Source organism: Canis aureus, chromosome 1, assembly GCF_053574225.1.
Source record: "Canis aureus isolate CA01 chromosome 1, VMU_Caureus_v.1.0, whole genome shotgun sequence".
NCBI lineage: Eukaryota > Metazoa > Chordata > Mammalia > Carnivora > Canidae > Canis > Canis aureus.
Window position 1 is genome coordinate 73,178,415 of NC_135611.1, and position 25,848 is coordinate 73,204,262.

The following is a 25,848-nucleotide window of genomic DNA, read 5'->3' on the forward strand; positions in this document are numbered from 1 at the left end:
AAAAATGAATAGTTCCTACTCAGAGCAGACTTAACAGGATCTCTGTGTGATTTGCTGAGGAAAAGAGTGCGGGGCTTTCCACTGCTGTGGGTTAAGGAGGGCCACTCCTACTGATCAACTGGAATGCCAGTTGTTAAAAAACATTGCACAGCCCCCTCTTTCTCTTTTTCACACTCTTGGCATCATTTTCCTGTCTTCTCACTTACCATTTTTTAGGGTGATCTGCACCATTTCTTAGGAATGTCATAGCAGGGATTTCACAATGCAACTAAATCAAAAATAATATGAATTGACATTTACTGAGGCATTCTGGGTGAGGCACCATACAAAGCCTTCTCTCAATATTTTTCATGTAATTTTCATAAAACTTCTACTAAGAAAGTTTTTTATTATCCTTTTTTTAAAAAAAGATTTTATTTATTTATTCCTGTTCAGACACACACACAGAGAGGCAGAGACACAGGCAGAGGGAGAAGCAGGCTCCATGCAGGGAGTCCAACGTGGGACTAGATCCCAGGTCTCCAGGATCACACCCTGGGCTGAAGATGGCGCTAAACTACTGAGCCACCGGGGCTGCCCTATTCTTTTATAAATGTGTCAGATGAGGCACAGAGGTTTAGTCACTTAAGTTCACACAGCTGGCATATTGTAGAGCCAAGATTTGGACTCAGTTCCAGAGCCCACATACTGTATACTTCTGCTTCTAACTAAACACCAGTGTCCCTGCTAAATCTTAAGATTTTATTGCTCAAGTAATGAACTCTCAGTTTGGTTGACTCATTCTGAGCAAGAATGTTGTGTGCTTGGGGCCACCATCTGTAGAGAACCCCAGGTAGTGCTCAAGAGTGTCTCCAGAGAAGGAAACTAGATGTGGCCTTAGGCACATGGGGCAGAGCCCTCACCTTCTTAGGACACTCTGAAGCTCTTAGGATTTTGGATTAGTATCCTTTTCTTGTAGCTGATGTTAAGATTTAATTTGTTCTCAGATGACTGTTAGGGTCTTGGTCAAGCCAGAAGCCTCTCCTTTCCATGAGAATTCATGCAAGTTTTGATCTTACCTGGATGCTGGACTGGAGAAAAAGAAAATGTAAGACTACCAAGATATATAAGTTGGAAAGTAAAGATTTTCCAAATGCTCTACCAGGAAGCGTTTAGCATTCAGATATTCTGGGCTACAACAACAATAACAACAAAAAGGAATTAGAAGAAAAGAAAAAAAAATTAGTAGACATCTGTGATAGGTAAAGTTTTCAATTTTCTTCTAACTTTTCATACGTTCAAATTCATTCCCAAAGACTTTTCCATCTTTTGGCATTTGTATATGATTACATAATAATATGAAATATTAACCAAAGTATTCTCTTCTTTGTCCTTTCTTTCCTTTGTACTTCCCCTTTGTTGAGTGCTCAGGCGGATCATGCACAAAGACCTAAATGTAAGATGTGAAACCATAAAACTCCTAAAAGAAAGCACGGGCAGTAATCTCTTGGACATCAGCTTTAACAACATTTTTCTAGCTATGTCTCTCAAGGCAAGGGAAACAAAAGTAGAAATAAACCATTGGCACTACACCAAAATAAATCATTTTTGCACAATGAAAGAAATCACCATTAAAATAAAAAAGTAACCTACTGAATGAGAGAAGATAGTTGCGAATTACTATCTGATAAGGGGTTTATATCGACAACATACAAAGAACTTATACAATCCATCACTAAAAAAACCCAATTAGAAAATGTTCAGAGGACATGAACAGACATTTGTCCAAAGAAGACTACCAGATGGCCAACAGACACATGAAAAGATGCTCAATATCACTCATCATCAGGGAAATGCAAATCAAAACCATAGTGAGAGGGATCCCTGGGTGGCGCAGCGGATTAGCGCCTGCCTTTGGCCCGGGGCGTGATCCTGGAGACCCGGGATCAAATCCCACGTCGGGCTCCCGGTGCATGGAGCCTGCTTCTCCCTCTGCCTATGTCTCTGCTTCTCTCTCTGTGTGTGTGACTATCATAAATAAATAAAAAATTTAAAAACAAAAAACAAACAAACAAAAAAAAAACCATAGTGAGGTATCACCTTGTACATGTCAGAATGGCTAGTATCAAAAAGACCAGAAAAAAACAAGTGTAGGCAAGGATGGCGACAAAAGGAAACCCTCACGCACTGTTGTTAGGAATTAAAATTGTTGCAACTACTCTGGATAACAGTATGGTTGTTCCTTAAAAAATTAAATATAGAAATACCATGCAGTCCAGTATTCCATTCTGGGTATTTACACAGAGAGAACAATAACGCTAATTTGGAACATTTATCCACCCCTATGTTTATTGCAGCATTATTTACAACAGCCACGATATGGAAGAAAAACAAGTATCCACTGATAGATGAATGGTTAAATAAGATGTGATATATATAAATATATGAGATGGAATATTATTTACTCATAAAGAAGAATGAGATCCTGCCATTTGTGACAACATGGATGGATCTAGAGAGTATTATGCTAAGCAAAATAAGTCAGACAGAGAAAGGTAAACACCATATGATTTCCTTTATATGTAGAATCTAAGATTCCAAAACTAATGAACAAACAACAAATAAACAAAAAAACAGAAACAGACTGGTAGTTGCCAGAGGTCAGGGGTTGGGGGGAATGGGAAAAATAAGTGAAAGTGATTAAGAGGTACAAATTTCCAGTAATAAAATAAATAAGTCATGTAGATGAAAAGTATAGCATAGGGAATATAATCAATAATATTGTAATAATGTGATGTGGTAACAGATGCTAACTACACATATTAGGGTGAGAACTGGGTAATGTATAGAATTGTTGAATCACTATGTTGTACACCTACAACTAATATAACATTGTATGTCAGTTATACTTCAATAATAAAAAAAGATTCTCAAAAAATTGGAAAAAAATTAGAGTGTATATTCTAAATACAAAACCAAAAACACAACCTGACCTCACATAAGAAACACCTGGGATCTTTTAGAAATTAACCCTATTAGGGTTTTTTTTTTAAGATTTTATTTATTTATTCATGAGAGACAGAGAGAGAGAGAGGCAGAGACACAGGCAGAGGGAGAAGCAGGCCCCATGCAGGGAGCCCAACGTGGGACTCGATCCTGGATCTCCAGGATCACACCCTGAGCTGAAGGCTGTGCCACATCACTGAGCCACTGGGGCTGCCCCCTATTAGGGTTTTATTGCCAGAGGACCTAAATCAGTATTTCTGGGGTCCTGGCCCAGACATGGGTATTTTTAAAAAGCTCTCTAAAGGATTCTGAGGTGCAGCCAAGTCTGAAGACCTCTGGAGTGACTGAACTTCCTGTTTTTGGGTGATTCTCATGCACGGGAGAAAAATTCAAAAAGAATAAAAAGAAATATATTCTTGGTATTTGGGTTTTAGCAGACTGGCAGGGGAATAGAAAGGGAGACAGAAGATCTTGCAGAATACAGCATGAGCCACAGCAAGGATTACTTCCCCCAGGACAGAAAAGAGATTTTTTAATCAGTAAGGATGGTGAATGGGAGAACCAGAGGGAAGGTGATGAGCTTCATTTATTTGGGGTTGTTGGAAGTCCTTGTAGACATGAGGGATAGATCGTGATGGGGGATCAGGTGGGGTGATGGATATTTCAACAGATGCCTTCACACACAATCAGATGCCACCTTCCTCCCCCACCCTAGTCCCTTGGCACAATGAAGAATTTCTAGACATTATATGCCTTTCTTGGGAAGGAAGGAGGACTGTTACACTGTGGTGGAAGGGGACTCAGAACAGAAGTTTTAAACTGAGTTATAAAAAGTTAGGAATGCTATATACCTCATGTACCCACTTCTAACATGTATGCATTGCTTTGGGTCTGTCTCCTGCCAGAAGAATAAGGAGGAAGACTACCCCCCTGGTGGTCCTGTTGACTCTGCTCAGTACCAATCAATTTATGCGTTGCCACCTAGTAATGGAGTGTTTTATGTTCCTAAGAGAGGCCCGAGGAAAGAACAATAAAATATTCATGAAAGTTGAGACCAAACATCATTTTACTATGAAGGTACTCTACCAAACTGACCATATTGCTCTTGGTAGTACCAGGTGTATACTATGTACTGGATAAAGGTGTACAACTTTATCCATTTTTAAAACAATTTAATGACTTGAAAAAATTTTAAATTCATTTTCTTTATAGAAGGAATAGGTGGCACATTCACATTGTGGTGTAAGTTTGGTAGCACGAAGATCTTTGAATTCTTAAGATTAGGTTCGAAGCCTATTATTCTAGAAATAAGAAATCTAAGAGAAAAAAAGGATGCAGAATGAAAACCTCCCTTTAGTACTGGCCCCAGCTCTCTGGATCCCTTTAGGAGCAACCAGTGTTACCAGTTTCTGGTGCACGGTTCAGAAATAATGCATATGGCAGCAAACGTGCAAACATTCTCTTACTTATTTCTCTTTTCCTCAAATGGCAACTAACATAAAACTGATCGAGACCTTGATTTCTTTTTTTTTAATTTATTTTTATTTTTTATTTAAAAAAATTTTTTTTAATTTATTTATGATAGTCACACAGAGAGAGAGAGAGAGAGGCAGAGACATAGGCAGAGGGAGAAGCAGGCTCCATGCACCGGGAGCCCAACTTGGGACTCGATCCCACGTCTCCAGGATCACGTCCTGGGCCAAAGGGAGGTGCTAAACCACTGCGCCACCCAGGGATCCCAAGACCTTGCTTTCTATAGCAGGTGATAGAGTCCTTCGTTCTTTTTTTATGGCGGCATGGTATGTCACTGAATGCATACATCAGGGTTTATTTAAGCAGTTCTTACTGACAGGGAGTTTTAGATCATTTCCATTCATTATGCACTTTAAAAAATGATTGGAGATCTACGATCCTCTGAAGAGCTTCAACTCCAGAATTACCAGTTTGATAATAATGTATATGTGTGAATTTCAGTTAGTATTATTTTAACAGCATTTTAATTTACTTAGAAAGGATTTTGATTTTACATGTTAAAAGATACTTTATCACTAATTATTACATTTAGAGTCTTCTGAGGTTTTATGAGCTTTTCTTTCATCTTTGATAGCCTCATAAAGTTTTTATGTTCTCAATTTTTGCTGTCTTGGATAATGTCTGCCTCAATGCATTGATAGTATGCTTCAATATGCTATTATGCTCTTCTACTACATCAAACTATAGAACTTAGAAATATCATTAACAATGGAATACATTTGGGGGCACCTGGTGGTTCAGTCAGTTAAGCATCTAACTCCTAATTTCAGCTCAGGTCATGATCTTAGGGTCATGAGATCAAGCCCTGCATCAGGCTGCCTGCTGAGTGGGGAGCCTGCTTGAGACTCTCTATCTCTCTCTCCCTTTCCCTTTGCCCAACTCCTCACTCTCACTCTCTCTGGAAAAAAAAAAAAGAAAAAAAAAAAAGAAGCAGTTTTCCATTTAAAAATCCTTGCTTTGACTAGAATTACTTGCTTCAACTGCTTTAGAAGCCTGGCTTGAAATAACACCCCAGCTTGCTGGAGAAACATATTATACTTACCATTAGCTATAATTTTTCATAAATAAATTAAATTTAGCCTCTTTAGGTGTTAAAATTTAAACAAATTTCTTTTTTTTAAGATTTTTTAAAAATTTATTTATTCATGAGAGATAGAGAGAGAGAGGCACAGACACAGGCAGAGGGAAAAGTAGGCTCCACACAGGGAGCCTGATGTGGGACTCAATCCCAGGACTCCAGGATCATGCCCTGGGCCGAAGGCAGGCGCTAAACCACTGAGCCACCCAGGGATCCCCCAATTTAAGCAATTTCTGGGTGAAAATGATAATATATTCTTTTTATACAACTATCTGGTTATGCTTTGAGATTCCACATTGTTATTAAATAGATTTAGAATTATAATTCTTATTATTGGTTATAAGATCTAGCCATTAGTGACACAAAGCAGGATGTCTTTCCCGTGGCTAATAGTTGCCTTTGCTTGACAACTTTTAAGAGAAGGAAATGACCACCCTGGTAGGATGATCATTCTGTTTTGCGTGTGTGTGTGTATGTGTGTGTGTTGTTTTGTTTTTTGGTATTTTTGCTTTTTAGAAAGATTTTCTGGGATCCCTGGGTGGCGCAGTGGTTTGGCGCCTGCCTTTGGCCCAGGGCGCGATCCTGGAGACCTGGGATCGAATCCCAATTCGGGCTCCCGGTGCATGGAGCCTGCTTCTCCCTCTGCCTGTGTCTCTGCCTCTCTCTCTCTCTCTCTCTGTGTGACTACCATAAATTAAAAAAAAAAAATTAAAATTAGAAAAATTTTCTGATTTTTTATGCTTAAATATAATTATCTCCTTTTTGTAAAAGATTTTATTTATTTATTTAAGACAGAGGGAGCACGAGCAGGGGGAAGAGCAAAGGGATAGTGATAAGCAGACTCTCTGCTGAGCAGAGAGCACTCAAGGGGCTGGGGGAGGAACCTCAATTCCAGGATCCTGAGATCATGACCTGAGACAAAGGTAGATGCTTAACCTACTGAGCCACCCAGATGCCCCAATTATCTCCTTTGTAATAAACCCAATATAACATACTAGCTCGTCTGGTGATGGAGAGATTAAGGTAAAAAAAAAATGATAGATGACATGAGTCTAAAATCAATAGGAATCTGAGAGCATAAAGATCACAAGATACTAAAACATTTCACAAGATACTAATTTCCCCCAAACCCATGGTCAGAAGTATCAGCATTTTACCACCATGATTGTGCTTTTCCTTACTTACTCCTTAAAACTCACCCAGATGGTCCTTTGGCTGCTAGGAAGAAACCTTAATCTTTGCAAGCAGCATCCTGTTCAGAAGATCATGACTCCACATTTGTCGTTGTCTTCCTATTTTACATTGCTGTGAGTTAACACAGGGCTAATGGTCAAGAACCAAGTCATTTTCAGGTGATCCTTGGACACAACATTACCACAATTGATTTAATACAAAAATCTTACCTTTTTCCAAGGGCAATAGGCATAATAGTTATAGTGATGCTACATTTATATATGATGCTCCATTGCTTTTGAGTGTCAAGGATCCATCCTCTACTCCTTTGAAATCACACCTCAATTTTCCTTTGGAAAACAAATTCCTTCTGTTAGATATAATGCTGGTTGGCCTGGTGCCCAAGACATCTCTTATTCACCTGCCATAGAGTGGGTGTGTGATCCCAAGTTCAATCACACTTCAATCACACTATTTCCTTGGAGTCTGAATGTTAGGAAGAGATGGAAAACAATTAGCATTCATTAGTATTACTCCAGAAAGATTAACATTTAGCTTTTACTCCCTCATGAAATTTGATTTTTATCTTGTCTCCCATTCTGTGAGTCACTCAATAAACTCCATTTTTACTTAAATTAGCTTGATCTGATTTTGATTGCTTGCAACCCAAGAACTCAAATGGATATGATGATGAAGACAGGATATTGCTTGCAAATAATTTAGATGTCCTCAGATGATGGTCATACAAGCAATTGTATTTATTTTTGCAAAGGTTTTTTATTCCAACCAAAATGAATCACTGTTGGAAGTTTAATTATGGGATCCTGTACAACAAATGGAGTTGGAAAAAATCATATTAATAAGCAGTTTAAAAGTGCTGGACTGACACAAATATTTTGACAAGTCTATTTTTTTCTGGATTAACTTAAATGCTCCTTTGAAGGAGTTATCCAAGCGTTAGTACTGTCATTATGACTCAGAACTAGGGAGTAGTGTATGGACTCTGGCAGATGTCACAATAAAGGGTAAGAATTGTCCACTCAGCCTTTACATTCTTTTTCTTTGATCTGGATCATTTGTACTTCTATCGCCCATCTCCAGATTCCATTCTAGACATTTGCAAAATCTCTGTCATTTATCAAGCTCCACAGATGGACTTAGACTTCAGAGGCAGCATGGATGTCAATTTGTAACTTTAACTTTTGAAGATAAACTTTTTTATCATAAGTAAAGAGACTGACCTCATACTACTCCATCTCTGTATCTCAATGTCCTACCTATTCTTCAGGCATAGTGAAAATTCCAAATATTTTATATACTTTTCCAGTTGACCATATCTGGACTGACATCTCCCACTCTGACACCCTGTGATGTGGATTGTCTGTATCAATCTTCTTGGCTTTGCTTTATAATCTGGCCCTTATTTACATACTTTATTTCTTCCTATTGCCCCTTAGCTTCTGGAGGATGCAAGGATTTGTATCTTCTATGATGATGTGTGTGAAAGGATGGCATCTTTTTGTGTAGCCCCCTCCATCCTCTGCCCCAAATCACTGAGGTAAACAAGTGTCGATAAACTCTATTACAAATTAGATGGCACTCCTGGTGATAAGATTTAGTGTCAGCAAAAGCAAAAGAGAAATAAATGTCCTGGCAACATATCAGAATCAGAGGGTCTCAGGCTGTGGTCCACAGGCCATTGATGTCTATGGACATGTCTCAAAATACATATTTAAAACAACTGGAATTCGAAGACTTCAGCAAAGCATGTGTTCTCCACTTTGCTCCAGGCCCTACCTCTCCCTGCTCCCATCCCCCATTTACACATTTACATTACTTGATAAACTTCAAATAGCTTTGATTTTGGGATCTCAATTATGTTTTAAACCTTGTTGCCATATCTTCAAATACTCTGCATACCTGCCCATACATCTCCATGTTTCTCTAGTGTGTGTGTTTTAAGAATTCTTTGACAAGAATTATGCTTAACTGCAGACCACTACAAAGCTAGGCCTTCACTAAATATTATCAACTGTTGATCTTAAACTTGAGGTTGCCATGTGAGAAATCCATGCCATAGATCAATGTTTGGCTCTTAAGCTTTGAAGTCATGCTTCAGCCTCAGGATGAGCTCTTCTTTATAAACTTTGCAAACGTTTACCACCACAATTGTGCTCTAGTTTCCCAGGAAAGCAAATAGGTTGGCCAAAAGTTATATTTGTAAAAGTGTCTCTGTAGTGAGCCTGGTGTCCAACAAGAGAAGCATGATTATCTGGGTGTCTCTGTGGATAAAGTATAATGATCTTAAGCTCTAATTTTTTTTCAGCACTGAGGTAGACATGCCAATTGAGTAATCTACTAACTAGACATGCGAACGAAGACTAGACTACCTAGCAAAGCTTTGAGCAGAGCTTTGAATGGTAGCCAGAGCTGTGCTTCCCCCAGGGATGAGCAAACGTGGAGGACACCCAGAGGCTTCTTGTGGCCTGAATTCCTTCCTTGGCTAGATCTTGTCCTAAGACATTGTCTTTATTTTTTTTAAGATTATGTATTTATTCATTCATGAGAGACAGAGAGAGAGAGAGGCAGAGACACATGCAGAGTGAGAAGCAGGCTCCATGCAGGGAGCATGATGTGGGACTTGATCCCGGGACTCCAGGATCATGCCCTGAGCTGAAGGCAAACGCTCAACTACTGAGCCACCCAGGCATTCCAAGACATTGTCTTTCTGTCTCAAATTGACTTGGAGGCTCAGACCAGTTTTGAGATAGGGCAAAATGAGTAGTTGGAAAAAATGAAGAGCCAACAAAGATGGCAGATGGCTATGTAAACCTTTGAAAACCTGTAACAGACATTCTTAGATCATTTGGTTCATCAGAATGATTTTTAAAGAAGTAAAAATAGACACAGAGAAGAAGTAGAGAAGGAAGAGAGAGAGGAGCCCAGAAAAACAAGTAAGATGTTATATTACCTTAGCACATATTAGGGCTCAATATGTATGCATTGGCTATCTTTTAAAAAGATTTTATTTATTTATTCATGAGAGAAACAGAGACACAGGAGACGGGAGAAGCAGGCTCCATACAGGGAACCCGATGTGGGACTCAATCACAGAACCCCAGGATCACAACCTGAGCTGAAGGCAGGTGCTTAACCACTGAGCCACCCAGGAGTCCTGTATTGGCTATTAATAAGGGAAAGCCTTTTCTAATTTTTATTTATTTTAATTTATTTTATTTTTTTAGCCTTTTCTAATTTTTAAAGCTAAATACTGCAGTACATATATTTATTGGTTAGCACTTTACCATCTCACAGATCACATTTTTCACTTATTATCCTCTAGAAAAAATACAATAAACAGGTAAGGAAGTGATATATCCTTAAAGAGAGGGAGAGAAACCTGCTCAAGATGCCCCACTGGTCCTTGATGGCAGAGCCTTGGCACATACTAATGCTACAGAAACCCCTTTTATAGCCCCTTGTCTCTGAAATAAGTTGTGGTGCATTTTGGAAAAAGTCAAAAATTAAATGGCAGGCTCACTATGCACATTTTGTTTATCTCTTTGCATTTTCCAGTTATGGAGGACAAAGGGACGAGGCAAAATGCAAGGCCTGTCTGCCTGTGAAGAATGCAGTTGGTGTGGGTGCTTGACCAGTGGTGATAATGGCCCTTGTTCACTCTCCTTGGTTTCATTAATAGCACTTGTGGGGAGTATGCTGTTTGCACTTATGTGGAGCAACAGCAGAGTTATATTTTATTCTGTTACTTTTCTCTAAGGGCAACATTATCCATTAACCAGCTTCCCTTTGCTCACATTCCTGCTAGGTGTTCTAAAGAGTAGAGATACAGAATTTCTTAAAGCATTAAGGCAATGAAAGAAAAAATCTTTTTTGTGTGTGTGGGAAGTGGGGTTGGGGGGGTACGAGAGAGAAATCTGTGAGTTCACTTCTCCCTATTCTTTTAGTTTATGAACATAAATATGTCAGTTCTAATTTAATGTGCTCATAAAACTCTGATGCCAAGAATATTCCAGAATGTGAAAGCCATTGATGTCTTTTGCCTGGACTATTACAGTAATTTTTGTATTGATTTCCTTACTTTCTGTCACTCCCCATGTGACACTTGATTCTCCATTTAAGTGTGCATACCAGCTTTCTAAAACATCGAGCTGTTCATGAGGGCACTTTCCAGCCCATGGTTCCTCCTGTGAGAGGCCCACTCTTGCCAGAGAGCTTGGAGGCCTGGAGGTCCCCTAGAGCCATTTCTACCCTCCCCCCCAGCTTCTTTATTCCAAATGCTCCAGTCCCACAGACCACTCTAGGCCTTTCTGTGATCTTGAGCTTTTGACCATATTGTTTGCCTCCCTTCAGTGTTCTAACTTTCCTCTTCTTACCACTCAGTGGATCCCATTCTTTCAAATGTCCCCTTTCTAGAAATCTCTCTGTCTCCTCCTTCCTCTAACAATTGATTTCTCCCTTATCTGTTTCTCATCACCTTTTTTTGTATCACTTTTAGAGACCTCCTATTACATTATAGCTGGTAGTTTATGACCCGTATTTGCTAGTGTGTGTGTGTGTGTGTGTGTGTGTGTGTGTATCTGTGCACGCATGTGCACACAGGTATAATTGTGGAAGAGAAAGAGTCAGAGTAAAGGAAGAGAGCATGGTGTGTGGAGAACTGAAGAGTCATTTCAGAAGAGAATAAATTCCAGTAAGATGCACCCTCAAAGCCCACACTAGACTTTTTCTGTTGATGTTTGGTGCTTCCTGCTGCCTTTCCTCACATCAAGAAAAGGTGAGTAGACTACAGAGGGAACATTTCTTTCCTGGAATTACCCTAACTTCACCTGGAGGCAGAGACTGACTCTAGTTCATGTGTACCTCCATGAAGAGCACAGTGTCTGGTCCAGAGCAGGGGTTGGAAAAATGGATGGCCCAGAGGACAAGAGCCTTTCCCTTCATGTGTAACTCTTCCACTGGCCTAGCTGCTGTCCTTCATTTTGTTCCTGAGATGGTCTGTCTCACCTGCCTCTAGCTTGCTCATGGATAACTCGATGCCAATCACCTGTACCAAGACCTGGGCTGAGTCAGACTTCACTTGTTCCTTTACATCTGTCTATACGTAGCCTGGTTGCTGGGTGAGTTTCAAACAAGTGAGGGTCAAACACATGTGCCAGCTTAGGCTCTGTCCCCATCCTGCCTTTGCCTTGATAGAGACACTTGGAGGTCAGCTCTTCTCCACAACCACTTCTCCCGCTTAGCGGTGAGCTGCTTGGTTATGAATTCTTTCCTCATTTCAAGAATGTCCTTGATGTTGTTTTAACTTAATACTTTCTCCCCAAAATAAACCAACAGAAGCTAAACAAACCCAAAATACAGCCAACGCTGTATTCTCGTAGTTGTTATTCTGTGTCTTTAAAAAACGATTAAATTGATGTGAGGTTCTGGGCAGATTTCATCTCTTTGGCCCAACCCCTGATGCCCTGACAATAAAACCTTAGACAGTACTGATTAAAATCATAAGCTTGCTCAAATTTTTTGTAGATGGCAACAAAAAGGAAGCTTGTTTTTAGTCTGTGTTAGTTGAGCACCAGTAATAGGTGCAGGAGATAGAACAGCAGAGCAGTTAGAGGTAGGTAGTGCCATTCCTAAAAGCTGCAAATCTGAAAGATAAAGATTGAGTTTCCAATCCTCCTTAAGCTGGCTCCTTACTTGCTCCTGAAAGGGTGAGAAGCATTTCTTTCTCAAAAGTATTAAACTTACCAAATTTTAAGCATCAAGACAAGAGAATTAAAAGTATTTCTACCTCAGGGAGGTATTGTTACTCATTTCTTTGTGTTGAACTTAAGTCAAATTCAACTTTTTAATTAGGCATTGGTTAACAAAAACATGTGAAAATATCCCCCATACTTTTTCAGTCTTACGTAGTTTACTCTTTTATGAAGAAAGCAATCAGCACTGTGAACAAAACAATGCTGCAGACTTTGAAACATATACCCCTTGATACTAAAGGAAGGAGAATTTTAGAAAGCATATTTATGGAGTCAGAATGTGTGCTAATATGTCTTAAACTTTATATTTGTTAATCATGTGTTATGTTCACTTGGAATTTCAAAAACGACCTCTGAAGCAGTGTGTTCTAGAAAAGATTCAAGATAAAACTGAGAGACTTAAAAAAAAAAAAAAAACAAAAACTGAGAGACTTTTGCTTTTGGTCAAGGTGGAGTAACAGGGACTGAATTTATCCCCCAGCTTGAAATAGCCATAAAATCAGCCGAAAAAAGGGCACTCAGTACATATAACATCAGATGATAAAGGGCTATGATCCCAGAGAGTGTTAGAGGAAGCTGCGGCTGGGACACCCAAAGGATTAGAGGAAATCATGCCCAGTGTTCACAAAGACTCAAAATAATAGCGGTTTCCAACAACCACATAGAAAATTATCTGAAAAGCATCTTGTCTCAGGACTAGGGAAAAATTAAACCGGGATTAAATGTCGCTCTGGTCCTTCCTAACAAATCATAAAAGTAAGACTTAAAAGGTTTAGATTGTTTTCAAGTAATTTATTGTTACTGCATCACTGAACAAAAGCTCAAGAAAATTTATAGGAATATAAAAATATCCAGCACTCAATAGATAAAATCTAAAATGTCTAGCATCCAAACAAAACTCACCAGGCATGCAAAGGGACAGGTAGATGCAATCTACAATGAGAGGAAAAATCAATCAGTAGAAACTGATCCATAATTGACACAGTGATAGCATTAATAAACAAGGACATTAAAAGTTATGATGATGATATTTCATATATTCAAAAAGGTAGAAGAAAACCATACATATTCTATGGAAGAGAAAAAAAGACTAAAACTGAACTTTAAAAGATGAAAACACAATGTTTGAGATGAAGACTACACTGGATAGGTTCAATATTGGTTTCAACATTGCAGAAGAATTAGTGAACTTGAACATAGTAATTGAAACTATCCAAAATAAAAGTAGAGAGAAAAGAAGTGAAGAGAACGTCAGTGAACTCTGGGACAACTTCAAGCAAATACAGCCGACCCTTGAACAACATAGGGGTTGGGGCACCAACCCCCCATGTAACTTTTGATTCCCTCCAAATTTAACTAATAGTCTACTGTTGACTGAAAACCTAACACATATTTTATATCTTACATGTATTATACACTGTGTTCTTATAATAAAGTAAGCTAGAGAAAAGGTTATTGAGAAAATTATAAGGAAGGGAAAATACATTTACTGTATTGTGTTTATAAAAAAAATCCATATGTAAATGAAGCCATGCAGTTCAAGCCTGTGTTTTTCAGGCATAAACTGTGTATATGTAATTGGAGTCCCCAAAGGAGAGAGGGTCTGCAAAATATTTGAATGACCAAAATTTCCCCAAATTTGATAAAAACTTTAAGCCCAGATCTAAGAGATTCATCAAACATGAATCTTAAGAAACATGAAGAATGTGGCACTACAGCTCATCATAAGCATATTGCTTAAAACCAGTAAAACAGAAAATCTTAAAAGCTGTCAGAGAAAAAAGATATATACAGAAGGTAAAATGAAAGAACAACAGTTTTCTTGTCAGAATACTGCAAGCTAGATGATAGTGTACTGAAATTAGCAAAAAAAAAAAAAAAATCTGTGAACATGAAATTAATTACCAAGAAAAATATCTTTAAAATATGAAAGCACAATAAGGACCTTTCCAGTTATACAAAAACTGAAAGCATTTATTGTCATCAAACCTATACTACAAGCAATACTAAAGCATATCTTTTAAAATTAAGGAGAATTATGCCAGATTGAATCCTGGACCTACACAATGGAATGAAGATGCTGGAAATGGTAACTGCAAGGGTAAATAAAAATACTCAAAAACACCCACCTCTTTTTCTTTTTATTTAAATCTCTTTTTTTTTAGAGAGAGAACATCCAGGAGCAAACATGTGCAAGCAAGCATGAGAGGGATGAAAGGAGAGAGAGAAAGAGAATCCCAAGCAGGCTCCATGCTTAGTAGGCTCCATCTCACAACTCTGAGATCATGACTTGAGTCAAAATCAAGAGTCAGACACTTAACTGACTAAGCCACACAGGTGCCCCTTTATTTAAATCTCTCTCTCTCTCTCTTTTTTTTTTTTTGATCTCTTAAGAAAATAAAAGACTATTTAAAACAAAAATAAAACATATTTGGGAGTCTAAAACATACATATAAAAATATGTGATAATAGTAGCAAAAAAGTTGGGAGGGGAAAAATGGAAGCACATTGCTATAAGCTTCTTACACTATGTATGAAATAGTATAATATCACTGGAGGGTAGACTGTGATAAGATCAAGATGTATATTATGAACCACTTCAACCACTAAAATCTCAGGAAAAATAGTTTTAGGTAATCAGCCAACAAGAAAGATAAAATAAAATCATGAAAATACTGAAGTCATCCAAAGAAGGTGGAAAAAGAAGAAAAAAAGAAGAAAAAAGAAGGTGGAAAATGAAGAACATATAAGACTATTAGCAAATAGTAAGATAGTAACCATACCAGTAATTAACCATATGATTGCTAATGACCAAAACACTCCAATTAAAAACAAGAGATTGTTAGACTGGATTTTATTTTATTTTTTATTTTATTTTTAAAAATAAAATAAAATAAAATAAAAAATAAAATAAAATTTTTATTTTATTTTATTTTATTTTTTTAAAAAAAATAAAATAAAAAATAAAATATTTTATTTTTTTAGACTGGATTTTAAAAAAAGACCTAACTTTATCCTGCCTACAATGAACTTTGAAAGTAAAGACACAAATAGGTTAAAAGAATGACAAAGATATACTATGCTAACACTAGTCAAAAAACAAAAACACAAAAATAACCTATAGTAACTAAATTAATGTCAAAATAGATTTTACAAAGAAAATTCATTGCTGTGGATAAAGAGGGTAAATTCATAATGAAAGTGTCAATTCATCAAGACAATATCCCCATTCTAAGCATTTAGGCTCGTGCGCATGCACACACACATACACACACACACACACAAACACACACACACACACCAGAGCTTCAGAATACTTGAAGCAAAATCTGTTTGATTTGCAAGGAATAAAAAAAAAAAAAGTCCACAGTCCCTCACTTGATACATGTTAGAAGAAGTAGACAGAAAATCTGTAAGGTTATAGATGACTTAACACTGTGAGCTAACTTTATGTTACTAACAATATTTGTAAAACATTTAATCAATGACAGGAGAATACATACTCTTCAGGTACAGACAGAATGCTCACCAAGACCGTATTCTGACCCCTATAAAACGAGTCTCAAAAAATTTAAAAGGATTTATGTCATCCAAAATATGTTCTGTCACCAACATGAAATTAAATTAGAAATCAAAAGGAAAATTAGAAATCAAATATTTTTAAAAAAAGATCAAAACCAGAAAGATCAGTATTATTTAATTTCCAAATACTTAGAGATGAAACAATATATCTCTAAATAATCCTTTGGTCAAAGAAGATATCAAAAGAGAAATTAGGAAGTATTTTGACCTGAATAAAAATGGAAACAAACATTAACATTTACAAAATGCGGCTAAGGCAGTATGTAGAGGGAAATCTATAGCACTAAAATACCTACATTAAAAAAAAAGAGAAGTCTGAAAACAATGACCTTAGCTTCTATCTTAAGAATGTAGTAAAAAAAATAACATTAAATCCAAATGAAGCAGAAAATGGAAATAATAAAGATCAGAGCAGAAATCATTGAAACAAAAATCTTAAAGGCAGAGAATCAACAAAACCAAAAGCTAGTTTTTTGCTAAATCCCTAGTCAAAGTGACTAGGATCCTATGGAGAGGAAAAAAAATACACACATTACCAATATTAAGACTTTCCAGGGACGCCTGGGTGGCTCAGCAGTTGAGGGTCTGCCTTCAGCTTAGGGTGTGATCCTGGGGTTCTGGGATCAAGTCCCACATTGGGCTCCCTGTATGAAGTCTGCTTCTCCCTTGGCCTATGTCTCTGTCTCTCTCTTTCTGTGTCTCTCGCGAATAAATGAATAAATAAATAAATAAATAAATAAATAAATAAATATTTAAAAAAGATTTTACTAATTTTGCATATATTTAAAGAAATGTTATAAATAATTTTATGTCAGGGATCCCTGGGTGGCTCAGCAGTTGAGCATCTGCCTTGGGCCCAGGGCATGATCCTGGAGGCCTGGGATCACGTCCTGCATCAGGCTCCCTGCAGGGAGCCTGCTTCTCTCTCTGCCTGTGTCTCTGCCTCTCTGTGTCTCTCATGAATAAATAAATAAAATCTTTAAAAAATATAATAATTTTATGTCAAAAATATTTGACAACATGGATCACAGGGATAAATTTCTTGAAAGACACAAATGAACATAGCTTAGTCAAGAAAAAGAAACATTTTATTTATTAAAGGAATGGAGCAGAGAATTTAAAAGATTACTACAAAGAAAACTCCAGGCCAGAAACCTTCACTGGTGAATTCTGCCAAACATTTAAGGAATAAATATTACCAATTCTATATAAACTCTTGCAGAAAATTGAAAAAGAGGGAATAGTTCTTAACTAATTTTATAAAGCCAGCATTAATCTGATACCAAAACCTAGGACCCTCCTCTCAAAATGACAAGACAGGAAAACTGAAGACCAATATTTCTTGGAAACACAGATGCAACAATCCTTAGCAGATCAATTTCAACAAATACATATAAAAGGATAATAAATTGTGACCCAGTATGGTTTATTTCAGGAAAGCAAGGTTGGTTTAATATTTAAAAACTACTCAATGTAATCTCTGCCATGTTTATAGACAAAAAAAAGAAAACTGTATGATCATCTTAGTAAGTGTAAAAAACTCCCAAATCCACTCCTGATGAAAACTCTCAGCAAACTAAGAGTAGAAAGGAACTTCATCACTCTGATAAAAGGCATTCACTAAAAACCCTCTGCTTAACATACTTACTGGTTAACTGATGATTTCTCTCTAGCAGAAATAAGTCAGAAATGTCTACCTTTATTACTTCTACCAAACGTTATCCTGAAAAGTCTAGTCAATCAATAAGGCAAGAAAAAAGGGGCACCTGTGTGCCTTAGTCAGTTAAGCAGCTGACTCTTGGTTTTGGCTCAGGTCATGATCTCAGTGTCCTGGGATCCAGCCTGGGTTGAGCTCCATGGTCAGTAAGGAATCTGCTTGTGACTTCTCTCTCTCCCTTTCCCTCTGGCCCTTCACCCTACTCTCTCTCTCTCTCTCTCTCTCTCCCTCCCTCCCTCAAATAAATAAATCTCCAAAAAAAAAAAAAAATAATAAGGCAAGAAAAAGAAACAAATGAAGAATTAGAATAGTTATCATTGCTAGCAATATAATTATTTGCACAGAAAATCCTATCAAGTCTATAAAAAACTTCTAGGATTAGTATGTGAGTTTAACTATCTTGTACTAAATAACATCAATATGAAAATATCAATTGTATTTCTCTATATTAGCAACAAAAATCAGAAATTGAAAATTTTAAAATAGCACAATTTACTGTAGTATAAACTATATAACACTTAAGGGTAAATCTTAACAAAAAGTATGCAGGACTTGGAAACTACCAAACATCTGAGAGAGATTAAAGATGACTTAAATAAATAGGGAGTATATTATGTTCATGAATTGGAATATTTAAAATTGTTAAGATGTCAGTTCCCCCAAATTGATTTATAGCTTCAATGTAATTCTAAACAAATCTTATCAGACTTTTTTTTTTTTTCTGTAGAAGTTGACAAGCTGATTCTAAAATTCATATGGAAATGTAGAGAATTTGGAACGGCTAAAACAACTTTAAAAGAACAATAAAGTGGGATCCCTGGGTGGCGCAGCAGTTTGGCGCCTGCCTTTGGCCCAGGGCTCGATCTTGGAGACCTGGGATCGAATCCCACGTCGGGCTCCCGGTGCATGGAGCCTGCTTCTCCCTCTGCCTATGTCTCTGCCTCTCTCTCTCTCTCTGTGTGACTATCATAAATAAATAAAAATTTAAAAAAAGAACAATAAAGTTAGAGAACTCTTATTGTCTTCAAGTCAGTCAAGCCCTGACTCTTGGTTTTCAAGAGCTGACCACTGTTTTCAAGTCTTCTTATGAAGCTATAGTAATCAAGATACTGTGGTATTGTCAAGATAGACAAATAAATCACTGGAATTGAATAGAAAGACCAGGAAGAAATACACACACATACGATAAATTGATTTTTGGCAAAAGTGCAAAGACAGTTCAGTGGAGAAATGATGGTGTTCTTAACAAATAAAGATGGAAAAATATGAGCAATTCATATGCAAAAATATGAATTTTGAGCCATAGCTCACATCATGTTCAAAAGTTAAGTCAAAGTGGATTGTAGACTTAAATGTTAAACCTAAAACTATAAAATTTCTCAAAGAAAACAGGAAAATATCTGTGTTATCCTAGGTAAGGCAACATTTCTTATAAACAAAATCAATGGTGTCCATAAAAGGAAAAACTTATAAATTAGATTTCATCAAAATTAAAAACTTTCACTCTTAGGAAAACAGTGTTAGGAAAATGAAAAGACAGGCCGTGGACCGAGAGAAAATACAAAATGTGCACAGATCATGTATCTTTTTTTTTTTTTAAGATTTTTTATTTACTTATTCATGAAAGACACAGAGAGAGAGGGGCAGAGACACAGGCAGAGGGAGAAGCAAGCTTCATGCAGGGAGCCTGATGTAGTACTCGATTCCGGGACTCCAGGATTACGTCCTGGGCCGAAGGCAGGGGCTAAACCCCTGAGCCACCCAGGGACTCCCGCATATCATATATCTGATAAAGAACTTGATCCACCATAAATAAAGGACTCTAAGAACTCAGTAAGAAGAAAATTAAAACTCCATAAAAAATGGGCAAAAGATTTGAACAAATAATTCACCAAAGATACGTGGATGGCGAATTAGCTCATGAAATGTTACTCAACATCATTAGTCACTATAGAAATTCAAATTAACACAACAAAGTACCACCTACACCTGTTTAAATTTTCAAAATTGACCATACTAAGTGTTGATAAGGATGTGAAACAACCGGAACTCATATACACCCATATCATGGGTGTGTAAAGTGACACAGCCATTTAAAAAAAGTGGTTTGGCAATTTTTTCAAAAGCTAACATATAAGCATTTAGGTATTCACCCAAGATAAATAAAATCATACATCCATACAAACACTTGTACACAAAAGTTCATAGTAACATGATTTGTAATAGTCCCAAACTGGAAACAATCCAAATATCCATTACCTGATGAGTGGATAAATAAACTGGTATATTTATGCAGTTAGTCATGGTAATAAGAAGGAATTAAGCTATAGATCTACACAACAATGTGGATAAGTCTTATGATTGTTATGTTGCATGAAATAAGCTAGGAGAAAAAGAGTATATACTCTAAGATTCAATTTACAAAACTTTCTAGAAAATGCAACCTGATTTATAGTAACAGAAAGCAGATTGGTGGTTGCCTGAAGTGGGGAGAAGAAAGGGTTGGAAAGGGACAGGAAGGAAGAACCACAAAAGAATGCAAGGAAACTTTTTGGATGGATATGCTCAATTATTTTGATGTGGTGATGACTTCACAGATATACACATATGTCTAACTTATGTAATTTTACACTATAATCATGTTCAGTTTAAAATGTCAATTATATCTCAAACTGCGTGAAACAAAAGGGACTCAGCCTGGGTTTAAGGAAGGAACTAATGATACTCTATCATTTAAACTATGTAATGTTAAAATATCTAATAGCTGGGGTGGCCTGGTGGCTCAGTCAGTTAAGCCTCTGCCTTCAGCTCGGGTTATAGTCTTGGGCTCCTAGGGTAGAGACTGATGTCAAGCTCTCCACTTAGTGGGGAGTCTGCTTTTCCTTCTGCCTCTAGCCCTCTGCACTGTTTGCGTGCACTTTCTCTCTCAAATAAATAAAATCTTTAAAAAATCAATAAGGCATTACAAGTAATGGAAAACAATCAAATATTGGAATCCATTGGAAAATAGTCAAGTTGGAAAATAAATACACTTTTAAAAACATATCAGTGAAAGTACTCCTCTGTGTACAAGATTTGTCTGTTCCAAAAATCTTGTCATCTGCTAAATTATAATTTATTTCAATAGGAAGGGGTGATAATATAAATCTTGACATGATTTGGTACTGCAACAAATGTTATCAGAATTGGTTATATCTTGGGACCTCCGGGTGGCTCAGCCTTTGAGCGTCTGCCTTTGGCTCAGGTCATGATCCCGGGGTCCTGGGATCGAGTCCTACATCAGGCTCCCCGCGGAAGCCTGCTTCTCCCTTTGCCTGTGTCTCTGCCTCTCTCTCTGTGAGTCTCATGAATAAATACATAAAACCTAAAAAAAAAAAAAAGAAATTGGTTGTATCTTTGAAAATTATCAGGGAACAAATAAATCTGAAACATGACTGCCAAGCAGTCATGGCAATATGATCATTGATAGAAACAGTGATAAAAATGAAAGTGCTTTTTTTTCTTAAGGAATACATAAAAAAAGATCATGGTAAATTTCAGAAACACTTAATTTTAGAGCATCTAGATTTTAAGCAATGAGTTTTTTAAAAAAAAAACACTCCGAAGTCCTAAATAGAATTGGCACTCAAAGTATTTTTTGAATGAATGTATATGAATATGATCATTTACAGATTGAGTTTTGGGCATGGAATTTTTTTTAATGTTGCAATTCACATCGAAACTAAAAAAAAGAAAAATGTGACCCATGTAAATGGATATTACTATTGTGTTTGCCTTTTGACAGACCCTTCTGTGTTCCCATCATATCTTCAGAGCCTGTAACAATGCCTAATACTTGATAGGTCTCAATTATTTTTATTTTATTTTATTTTATTTTATTTTATTTTATTTTATTTTATTTTATTTTATTTTATTTTATTTTTTATTTTTTTTGATAGGTCTCAATTATTTTTATTTTATTTTATTTTATTTTATTTTATTTTTTATTTTTTTTGATAGGTCTCAATTATTATTGTTAAATGAATTAAAAGATTTTAGTGATTGTAAAACTGACCTAGATAATTCCATCATTGTCTTCTACATGTTGATAACTTGACTCTGAGAGATAGACCACTTCACTTTTGTCTCCCCTTCCTCCACAAACTCCTCTGCTTCCCCCAGTGAAGGCTTTTCTGCCATGCTTCATTTGTTCATCATTTTGATCTGCTCTTCTGGGAAGCTGACAGCCTTCAGGTATTGTTAAATAAGGATCTTGAAACTTGAAACACAAACTGATAGATGTCTTGTATACTTAGCACTGGTGGCCTTTTCTTTGAAGATCTAGAGATGATTAAAGTATTTATGATTATGGAAGCTGAAACCAAGAGAAAGGACATTCATTGCTGCAAATATTTTCTTTCCACAAACCATATGGAAAAAAATTGGGTGTTTATCTCTTTTTCTGGTAATACACTGTAGGGGACACAGTTTGATCTGTCACACTGGGATTTTTGCCTTGAGGAAATTACAAAGTTGCACTTAACTCCCTAAAGGCTTTGCTATTTCAGCAAAGATCGATATGGCATTTGGTTGACTTATTTCATTTCCTACATTACATTAAAAAAAAAAAAACATTTTCCTTTTAGCATACCCTAGTTATTTAAATAATTAAGCCAATACTAAAAATTTATTGCGATAGATTTCAGCAGTAGCAGATGCCCTAGAGCTCCCTATTAGGCTCTCTATTGTATTTGGCTTTCTTAGAAAGACAGATTTTTAATTTCACAAAATAAAAAGTACCCTGAAGGTTCAGCCAGATTAAAAAAACAATCTATAGTGAGAATGTAAATGGTTTCACCTCTAAAACTTGAGCTTATTTGAATCACACAATCAATGCATGAGTTACAGTGCATATGTACAAGTGTGCTGCTGGCCTAGAGGCTGGCTATCACATAGTCCCTCAAGGAAGTGCAAGCCAATCATTAAATAAAGAGCCCAATAAAATGGGGAAAAAATTGCTTAAATGGCTGATGAACATCTTATTGCTTATACATTGTATTCGTCACTGGAGCTACCATAGCAAGATACCATAAACTGGGTGGTTTGAGCAATAGAATAGTCTTCTCACTGTGTCCTCACAGAGGGGAGAGAAAAACAGAGAAACTCTGGTCTCTCTTCCTCTTCTTCTTCTTGTAAGGAAACTATCCCCATCTTGGGGTCCCCACTGTCATGACTTCATTTAAACCTAATTTTCTGGGTGCCTGCGTGGCTAAGTTGGTTAAGTGTCTGCTTTCAGCTCAGGTCACCATCCCAGGATTCTGGGATCAAGCCCTGCATGGGCTCCCTGCTCGGCAGGGAGCCTGCTTCTTCACATACCCCCACCACCACCAACCTTCCAACCCCCACTTGTGTTCTTTCCCCAGCTTGTGCTCTCTCTTTTGTTCTTTCTCTCTCAAATAAATAAAATCTTTTAAAAATTAAAAAAAAAAAACCAATTATCTCCCAAAGTCCCCACCTTCAAATGTAACTCCATTACATTGGAGTTAAGACCTCCAACATATGAATTTTAGAGAGAAACAAACAGTCTATATCATTCCCCCCTGATCCCTCCAGATTTATGACCTTCTCACATGCAAACTACAGTCATTCTATTCCAACAGGTTCAAAAGCCTTAATTTATTGCAGCATCAACTTGAAAGTGTGAAAGTCCAAAGTCTCATCTAAATATCATCTCAATCAGCTATGGATAAGACTCAAGATGAGATCTAATTCAACCTGAGGCAAAATTCTTTTCGAGTTGTAAATCTGTGAAACCTGAGGAGTTACCTGCTTCCAAAATACAATGATGGGGCAGGCATAAGGCAGACTTTCTCATTCCAAAAGGGAGAAATAGGAAAGAAGGAAGGAGTGATAGTCCCCAAGCAAGCCCAAAATATAGCAAGGAGAATCCCATTAGATCTTAAGGCTCAAGAATAACTCTCTTTGGTTTGATGCTGCCTTGCAGGCCCCCTGGGGCAGCAGTCCCACCTCCACAACTTTGGGTGGAGGTCCTCTCTCCAAAGCTCTGGGTGGCTCTATCCCCAAGGCTTCTTCACCAAAAGTCTGGATGACTACTATCTGAAGCCAAAGCAATGTCCCCCTTCCGACTTGCCTGAAACCAAGGAGGAAGCCTTAGTGATCTCAGAGTCTTGTCTTGAAGAGCAGTGTATGTGCCCTGCTGACTAGCTCCATGGCCCAACCCCATAAAATGTAAGAAGTCTGAGCCTTTCTTCATTTTGCCCATCCCATCCCCTTCAGCCCAAACTGGCAGTGTCTCTGCTCATATAACCCCATAATCTATTTTGAGTCTTAGTCCTGTCACAGCCTTGGTGTTCTCTTCCAAATACACCTGCTCATTTTTTTGCAATGTGGACAGGCTGAGGGTTTTTGAAATCTAAGTTCTGGCTTCTTTTTGCTTAAAAAATTCCTTTTCATTCCTCCCTTCTCTCATTTTACTATAAGCAGTCAGGAGGAATCAAGTTTCTCCTTCAACACTTTGCCTAGAAATATCCTGGGCTAAATATCCAGTTTTATCAGTCACAAGTTCTACCTTCCATAGCACACTAGAACTTGAGCCAAATTCTTCATCACGTTAAAGTAAGGATGGCTTTTCCTTCAGTGTCCACTAGCACATTCCTCATTTCCATCTGATGTTTCTAACAACATTCTGTTCATGGTTATTTATGTATTCATTGAAGGTATGAAAGCTTTCTATCCAGCTGTCCTCTTTGCTTTCCAGATAGTAGACACCATGTGGGGGAATCAGCCTCCATTGTGATTTACTCACTCACTAGATGAGATACTGCATTCAATTTCAGGCAATCTCAGCTGTGCAATGTGGGGGATAAGGGTCTCCTGGAGGGCATATGTGGAAGCTTTCTGGTCATTTATGTGGTGCTCTACCTTGGAAGTACAACCCTTGAGCTCATCCCTTTCTTTTTCTACTCTGTCTAGCAACATTAGGAGCAACCAGCCAACTGCATTATCTTTGTTAGGTTTCCAAAAAGGTTCAAAGTAATGTACACTATCATCCAGTCTTATAAGTGGTTGACGAAAAGTATGTAGTGGAGATATTTTATCTTTACTATTGGAATTTTAAAATCTAATCAGTTTAGAGCCATTTCCAGAAACCCCAGAACCAATTTAGAAACCCATCCTTAAAATTCTGTTCCTCTAGAACTGCTGTTGGTATCAAAATCTGTATTAGTCTGGGTTCCCCAGAGAAACAGCCTATGTATTTTGATACATACTGAATATACATATTCTTATAAGGAATTGGCTCATATTTTTAAGGAGGCCTAGAAGTCCAAGAATCTGCAGTTGGCAAGGTGGAGAACTATGAGGAGAGGTAGGGGTCCAGAAGAAGCAGGAAAGCCAATAGTGTTAGTTCCAGACTGAGTCTGAGTCTAAAGTCAGAGGAGATTGATGTCTCAGCTTGAGGACATTCAGACAGAGGGAGGGAGGGAGAGAGAAGATAGAGAGGGAAGAGAGAGAGAAGAATGGAAGGAAGAAAAGGAGGAAAGAAGGAAGGAAAGAAAGTATGGAAGGAAGGAAAGAGAAAAGAAAGAAAGAAAAAAAGAAAGAAAGAAAGAAAGAAAAAGAAAGAAAGAAAGAAAGAAAGAAAGAAAGAAAGGAAGGAAGGAAGGAAGGAAGGAAGAAAAAGAAAGAAAGAAAGAAAGAAAGGAAGAAGAAAGGAAGGGAAAGAATTATTATTTAGCTTTTTATTCTATTCAGGCCTTCAACTGATTGGATGAGGCCCACTCACCCTAGGTTGGACAGTCTTCTTTACTCTGTCTACTGATTCAAATGGTAACCTCACCCAGAAACACCTCACAGACACACCAGAAATGCTTAACCAAATATCTAGATACATCATAGTCTATTCAAGTTGACACATAAAATTAACCATTACATTTGCCAATTAGGGAGTATCACCTGGATTCAATAGTTGGGCTAAACCAAGAATTCAGTCTAAAAAAGTGAAAGGAGGT